This window comes from Elephantulus edwardii, unplaced genomic scaffold (assembly GCF_000299155.1).
Source record: "Elephantulus edwardii isolate Elephantulus edwardi_28Jun2011 unplaced genomic scaffold, EleEdw1.0 scaffold00136, whole genome shotgun sequence".
Lineage (NCBI taxonomy): Eukaryota > Metazoa > Chordata > Mammalia > Macroscelidea > Macroscelididae > Elephantulus > Elephantulus edwardii.
The window spans coordinates 1,737,607-1,745,854 of NW_006399886.1; the positions used below are offsets into that span (position 1 = coordinate 1,737,607).

At 37.5% G+C, this 8,248-nt stretch overlaps 1 pseudogene; it reads right to left on the minus strand.

The window, feature by feature from the left end:
- Positions 1-3,668: 3,668 nt before the first annotated feature.
- Positions 3,669-5,486, minus strand: LOC102857851 (annotated as a pseudogene).
- Positions 5,487-8,248: the final 2,762 nt, after the last annotated feature.

Below are 8,248 nucleotides of genomic sequence, written 5' to 3' on the forward strand. Positions count from 1 at the left end.
TGCCTTTTGAAATCTTCTATTCAACTCTTTAGTATCTTGAATTCTTCCCTGTGCTTTGGCTTCTCTGCGCTCCCGTGTAATTTTCAGAGTCTCTTCTGACATCCATTTTATAGGAAAGATAAAATTTAAATCAAATAATTTCAAATGGTGATTGAAACCACTAGGCAGGAAGCCTTTTTTATATGGAAAAAATATGTGTAGTTTTATACAATTTCAGTGTATTTTTCTTATAACAGTGTAGATGCTTTATCTTAGAAGGCAAATGTATTGTGACGTAGTGCTATCATTATGGTTTATTTATCTAACATTTTGTTGTCGTTATATGCCATAATGTTGCCTGTGATTCATGGAGACAACAGCTTTGAACAACAGCTTTTTACAGCAGCTTTGAACAACAGCTTTGTACAACAGCTTTGAACCGTACTCTATCCTGAGCCAATCTTATTGTTTCTGACATATCTACTCCAATCCACTGAGTCAATTCATCTTATTGAGGGCCTTCCTCTCCAGTGCTGTCTCTCCACCATCCAAAGCATGATATCCCTCTCTGAGGATGGGTCTCCTTTGCAACATGCTCAAAGTATGTCAGGCAGAACTTCAGAATCCTTGCCTCCAAAAACACCCTAGTTTCACCATTTCCAGGACGTAACTGTTTGTTCTCCTAGCAGTACATGGTATATTCAGTACCCTTCTCCAGCACCACAGCTCAAAGGCATCAGTTCTCCTATCTTACCTAGTCATTCTGCAGCTTTCTGATGCTTAGCATATAATTACAAAGACCTGGAACAGGTGCACCTTAATTTCCAGACTAACATAGTTTCTCTTCACTACTATGAAGTGGTCCATGACAGCAGACTTTCCTGGTGCAATTTGTCTTTTGATTTCCTGGCTGCTGGCAACAAAAGTGTTGATTGTGGTGCCAAGCAAAAAGCTCTTAACAACTCACCGTCTATCGTGGTGCTGGCACAGCAGTGAGAATCTTTGTGTTCTTAATGTTGAGCTTCAATTCATACTGAACACTCCAGTCTTCTGCAGTAAGCCCTTCAGGTCTTCCTCAGTTTCAGCAAGTAGGGTTGTAACATCTGCATAATGCATGTTGTTGATGAGCCTTTTTCAAATCCTGGTGCAATATTCCTTCTCATACAGCCCAGCCTTCTGGAATCTGTTCCAGATATAGATTTAAAAGGTATCCAAACAGGACATATGCCTGATGTACACCTTTCCCAATTTTGAACCGTGCAGTTTCCTTTCTCTGTTCTGATGACTGCCTCTTTATTCAAGTATAGGTTTCACATAAGCACAACCAAGTGTTCTTGGATTCTCTTTTTTCTCAGAGTTAGCCACAGTTTGTTGTGATCCCCACAAATACCTTTCATTAGTCAATTAAACACAGATACACCTTCCTCTGGTGCTCTCTGCTTTCAGCCAATACTCATCTATCCTTAGATACAGTATTCCTAATACCATGACCTCTTCTGGTACAGCCAGAAGAGTAAAGCCTGCACATCTGGCAGTTCTCTGTTGAGGTTCTATTCTAGTTGTTTTTTTTTTAAACCTTGCTTTCTTGTGATATTAATGATATTGTTCAAAAATTTTCACACTCTGTCAGTTCATCTTTCTTTGGAATGGGAACAAATATGTTTCTTTTCCAGGAAGTTGGCCAGGTGTTTGTCCTCCAGATTTCTTGGCACAACTTGGTAAGTGTATTCAGGGCAATGTCCGTTTTAGGTTGTTGTGGTTTTTTGTTTTCTGTTTGTTTTCTTTTTTAAATATTTCAATTGGTATGCTGTCAATTCCTGGTGCCTTGTTTTCCCCCCCAATTCCTTCATCACCAAAGGCTTTTGCACATACATTGTTTCTCAAAATTCTTCCGTGTCAGAGAATTATTTTTGGCACAGTGACTCAGTACACTCCTTCCATCTCCTTTTAATTCTTCCTGGATTATTTAATATTCTGCCCAAGGCATCCTTAATATTGTAAATTGAGGCTTGATTTTGTTCTTTAGTTTCTTTGGTGTAAGAAATGCCAAGTTAGTTAGGCCTCTTTGATTTTTTGATTCCAGCTTTTTCTACATTTCAATACTTTGTCTTCTCGGGCTATCCCTTGAAATTTTCTGTTCAGATCCTTAACTTCTTGATGTCTTCCCTTTGCTTTGGCTTCTTTATGCTCTAGTGCAAAATGCAGTTTCATTTGACATCTATCTTTGTCTTTTCTTCCTCCTCTGTCTTTTTAATGAACTTTTGCATTCTTCGTGGATGAATTCTTTATATCTTCCCACAGTTGATCTATGCTCATTAGTATTCAGGGCCACAGATCTGTTCCTGAGATAGTTTTGAAATTCAAGTGGGTTAGAATCATACTCAAATTTTGGTTCCTGTGGATTTAACTGTCTTTATCTTCAGCTTGAACTTGCATATGAGTGTTCCACGATCAGCACCTTGCCTAGATTTCACAACTGACGTTGAGCTTTTCCAGTGATTCTTTCCATAGATGTAATCAATCTGATTTCTACGCATCTCTTCAGGTAAAATCCATGTGAATGAATAGTCTGTGTCTATGTTTCTTATAAAAAGTATTTGCAGTGAATAAATCATTGATTGTACAGGATTCTACCATTTTGTCTCCAGTATCATTTCTGTAACTAAATTCATATTTTCCAACTTCTTATTCTTTTCCCCTGTTTCCACCTTTTGCATTTTAGTCACCAATTATAATTAATGCCTCTTGGTTGCATGTTTGGTCAATTTCTGACTGCACAAATTAGTAGAAATCTTCTATTTCCTTTTTTCTGCTCTAGTTACTTTATAGAAATAATTTGTCTGTGAAAAACAATGCATATGAACTTTGTAAGTAAACCAGTATGAAATATTTTCTTTTAAATAAAAAAAATCCACATGTAAAAAAATCATTCTTCTGGCTGAGTTATGCTTATTAAATAATATTTATCACTTAGTGCTCAGATGGTGCCAACATACTACCTTGCTTAGTGACGGTACACTACTCCTTCTTTGACCTCATAGACTGTGATGTAACAGAGGTCAGAGGGTTCTGCCCCTATTATGAGTCATTTTAGAGAATAAGTATTTGTGTTTGACAAAAACATTACTACATTTTAATGATTAGGTAACTATCATATCAATAATTGCCTGTATGATTTTTTAAAAAACATTGGTTTTTTAAAAAAAATACTTGAGATCAAGATTTAGTGTCTGCTCAGTACTGAGGCTCTAGTGTCATTAGTTGTGCTCAGAGCACTAAGATGGTAAATATTAGATAAATGCTTACTGAATACATGAATTAAATTACAGTTGGTATTTTTTATGGTGCCAATTTTAAATGCATCTGTGTTTGAGACATTACATTTTCCACTTATAATACAGTGATAATAAAGTGCAATGTTAATTCCTTTCCTTGTGCACGTACCATATTAAAGTATTGAGTTGTTTTTGCTGATTGCCATCAAGTCAAGTATGACTCATTGTGACCATATGAACAAAAGAATTGAAGTCTTTCTAGAACTATCATTCCCCAAAGTTCATAGAGTTTCCAGTAACATGCTGCCCAGAAATTTAATCTAGCAGTTTAAACTTTGAAGCTGCAGTAGGCTACAAATTTGGGTCTTTCAAAATTTAACTGTGGAGCAATGAATGTTAAAGTGTTCAAATAGGTTAGTCAACCTCTTCAATGGTTGGTCCAATAGAGACACCAGCAGATGGAGGAGCTCCACCACCGGATAAGCCTTCAGCATGCTGTTACAGCTTGGTGATGATGGGGTTGCAAAACTTCTTGGGCTCCTTCTGCTGATGCTCAAATTCATCTTTCTCTGCAGTCTGATTCTTATCAAGCCAGTTGATAATATCATTGCACATGTCAAGGATCTTTTGCTTGTCCTCATTACTGATCTTGCCTTTAAGCTTTTCATCTTCAACTGTTGCTTTCATATTGAATCAATTGAGCATAAGCCTCAAAGGAATTCTTAGAAGACATCTTATCTCCTTGCTTCTCATCTTCAGCATTGTACTTCTAAGCCTTCTGGATGATTCGTTCAAAGTCTCCTTTACTCAAATGAACGTTGCCGTTGGTGATGGTAATCTTGTTTCCTTTCCCAGAGCCATTGGCATCAATATCAAAGGTGACTTCAACCTGAGAAACACCACAAAGGTGCAGGTGGTATCCCAGTGAGTTCAAACTTGCCAAGAGGTTGTTATCTTGGTCATGCAACACTCACCTTCATAGACCTGAATGAGTACACCGGGCTGGTTATCTGAATAGCTTGTGAAGGTCTGTGTCTACTTGGTAGGAACAGGAGTATTCAGCTTGATGAGAAAAGTCATGGTTCTACCAGCAATTTCAATACCAAGGAGAAATGGAGTGACATCAGGAGAAGCAAATCTTGAACACTTTCAACTTTGTCTCCAAAAAGAACAATCACCTGGACATCTGCACCATAAGCCTCATCCGGGTTTTTTCTCTTGCTCAATTCTTTTCCAAAATCTTGGGAATTCGGGTAAAACCACCTATTAGGACAATATCATGGATCTGTGACTTGTCTAGCTTGGCATTCCTCAAGGTTTTTCCCACAGGGACCAAAGTGCCATGGAAAAGATCAGCATTCTATTCTTCAAAAGGGGCTCAGGCAATGGAAATGTAGAAATTGATTCCCTTATACAGAGAATCAATCTTAAAACTGGCCTGAGTACTGGAAGAAAGTCTGTTTTGCACGCTCACAAGCATGGTGGCAACATCTGACTGCCCTCTTATTTTCACTGATGTCTTTTATGTTTGTGTTTGAATTCTGCAATAAAATGACTGACCATTCTGTTGCTCAAATCTTCTCCACTTAAGTGGGTGTCTCCAGCTGTAGACTTGATTTCAAATAGCCCATCTTCAATAGTGAGGACTGACACATCAAAAGTGCCACCTCCTAAGTCAAAGATCAGCACCTTCCTTTCAGCAGTAACCTTTTTGTCTAAACCATAAGCAATAGCAGCAACAGTTGGCTTACTGATGATTCAGAGGACATTGAGATCAGCTATGGTTCCAGCATGTTTACCAGCCTGGTGCTGAGAGTCAGTGAAGTAGGCTGGTACAGTGACAACAGCATTGGGAACAGTCTTCCCAGGGAAGGCTTCTGTAATGTCCTTAATCTTTGTGAGAACCATAGATAACACCTCCTCTGGATAGAAATTTTTGGAATCTCCTTTATAATCTACATGGACCTTGGGCCTGCCTGTCTCAGGCTGGACAACAGCATCAACAACTCTACGTCAAATTAGATGTTTGGCATCGAATACTATGTTAGTGGGATCTGTTGCAACTTGATTCTTTGCTGCATTGCCAGTCAATCATTTGGTATCAGTAAATGCAACATAGCTTGGGTTGGTCCTATTGACTTGATCATTTGCAATGATTTCCCCTATCCCATGCTGGAAGACACATGAGTAGGGGGTGCCAATATCAACGGCAATCACAAGGCCTTTCAACATGGTTGCTCAGGGAAGGTCCCAGGTGATGAAGAGGAAAAAGCTGCACCACACAGCTGCTGCTGTTGCGCTAAGTGAGCAGTATTTCTCTTTTTATAACCCCCTGCCTATTAAAATGCTACTGAAATGTTTCCATATTTTAAAAACATTTTAATGCTCAATATTGTTTCTGTTCTTATGTACTATTCAGTGGGAACTGATTCATAGGTGACCTTCAAGATGGTTTTTAGAGACAGTAAAATCACACGGGGAAAAATTGCTCATCTTTGCCCTGCGGATCAATTAGATTTGAACCATCTGCATGCCTTTGGGTTGGCAGTGCAATGCCTTACCTTGACACCAGAGCTCCCTATAAGACTTGATCGTTGTTGTTGTTGTTGTTATATGCTGTCAAGTCCCCTAAAACTCATAGCGACCGACAGCCCTAATCCTTGCTGTATCCTGTGCCAATCTTATTGTTTCTGATACACTTACCCCCATTACCTTAGTCACTGAATCAATCCATCTCATTGAGGTCTTTTCTCCTGAGCTGTTCCTCCACCCTCCCAAGCATGATGTCCCTCTCCAAGACTGGCCCCTCCTTGCAACATGTCAGACGAAGCTTCAGAATCCTTGCTTCCAAGGAGCATCTTGGTTTAACCCTCTCCTGTTCATTCTCTTAGCAATTCATGGCATATTCAATATTCTTCTCCAGCACCACAGCTCAAAGACATCAATTCTCCTGTCATCCCTAGTCATTGTCCAGCTCTCTGATGCATAGCAAGTGATTGCAAAGACCATAGCCTGTATCAGGCATACTTTAGTCTCCAGATTGACATCATCACTCTCCAGTATTTTGGAGAGGTCTCTGACAGCTGACTTTCCCAATGCAATATGTCTTTTAATTTCCTGGGTGCTGGTATCAAGAGTGTTGACTGTGGAGCCAAGCAAACAAAAGCTGTCAACAATCTCAATCTCAATCTCTTCACCATCCATCCTGATGCTGCCAATCAGTCCAGTGGTGATAATCTTTATTTTCTTAATGTTGAGCTTCAACCCATATTGATTGCAGCAGTCCCTGACCTTCTGCAGCAAATGCTTCAGGTCATCCCCAGCTTCAGCAACCAGAGTTGTGTCAACTGCATAACACAGATGGTTGATAGGTCTTCCACCAATCTTGATGACACATTTCTCTTCATAGAGCCCAGCCTCTCAGATAATCTGTTCTGCAGATAGATTGAAAAGGTTAATTAAGGTTCTAAAATTAGTTAACCTTTGTATTAAGCTGCTATGAGAAAAAGGTTTGTACATACAATGACAAAAACACAAAAGTTTCTATTTCACCCATTGATATGCATATGCATATTCTAGGCTTAAAGGATTTTCTTTTCAGTCCCTTGTAAACCCAAATACACTGCTTTCATGCCAGAATCGACTCAGAGCTGACCCTTCAGTGGGTTTTAGGAGGCTGGCTGCACAACTCATGGAAGATTGCCTATCTTTATTTACTGTAATCTCTGGATGATTTGAACTTCCATAGAAGTACTTGCTTTTGGTTTAGCAACACCACTCCTTAGGGATTTTGCCACCTGAGCTCCCCTTTAAACAGTATGCATATGTACTTACATATGGTCTGGCATACAAAACTGTTTCTGACACATATTTGTTGACAATGGTTAAGTCTGAGACCTGAATTTATAAGTATGCTCTTTCTTTGATCATAATAATGTTTTGTAATGTTAAAAAAAATTAAAATTTGTAATGTGTAATCAGACAAAAATATTTTAAAGGGAATAATGTTTTCAAATATGCTCCATTATGGTGATATATATTTACCAACTTTTGATAAAGAAATTATTTCAAAAACAAAATTAAAAGCTCTCAAAGATTTTTGCATTACAAATATATATTTAAAAAAGAACCTAAATATACATGTAGTACCTTTAGAAACCAAGGTGTGATTAATATTTTGGAAAAAATAAATGGAAAGGTATTATTAAATTTAAACTTCTTAATATCAAAGAATGGTACTATAAATATAAAACCAAATTTAGAAGTGTTATTTGAAGAGCCATTAAATGAAAATATACCCAAGGGTATGTCTATTTTCTTATAAATCTTATAGGAAAAGAATTTTCAAGTTCAATGTGTAGAGAACTATGCAAAGTTTAATTTAACCCATAACAGGCTAAACCGTGTCAGCTTTGGTTTTATTTATCAAATATGATCTCTACAATATTATTTTATGCAATTCCAGAGTACTAATATTTATTTTACATATAATGCATTATAATAGTAAGCATAAAATTTTGCATGGCCTAAAATATGTTTCCTGAAAACTTGTCAAATATGTTTCATATGGAGAAAGAGAAAAAGAAGACTGGCATTAAGCCTCAAATATACAATAATATGAGAGGAACATTTGCCACTTCATTTGAGAGACTCATTATGCTTTAATAATTTAGTTGAAATGATGAATATTTAAACTTCAGATGAGATCCAAATTTTGCATTTCAAATTTTAACTCATTAAGACTTAAATCTTTTAGGGTTTTACCTATACAGAATATTAAAATCCTGGAGAGCACACTCTCACATGTTTCTACATGCATGCACACACATACCCTCAGCAAGGAGTGAGTTATACTGCTAATCTAAAGTGTACAAATTTCTAGGGCTACTAATTCACTCCTCTCATATAGATATAAAGCCTTGAAAAAATGGGATTGTTGCTATGAAACATATATGTGTGTGTGTGTGTGTGTGTATATATATATATATAATTTC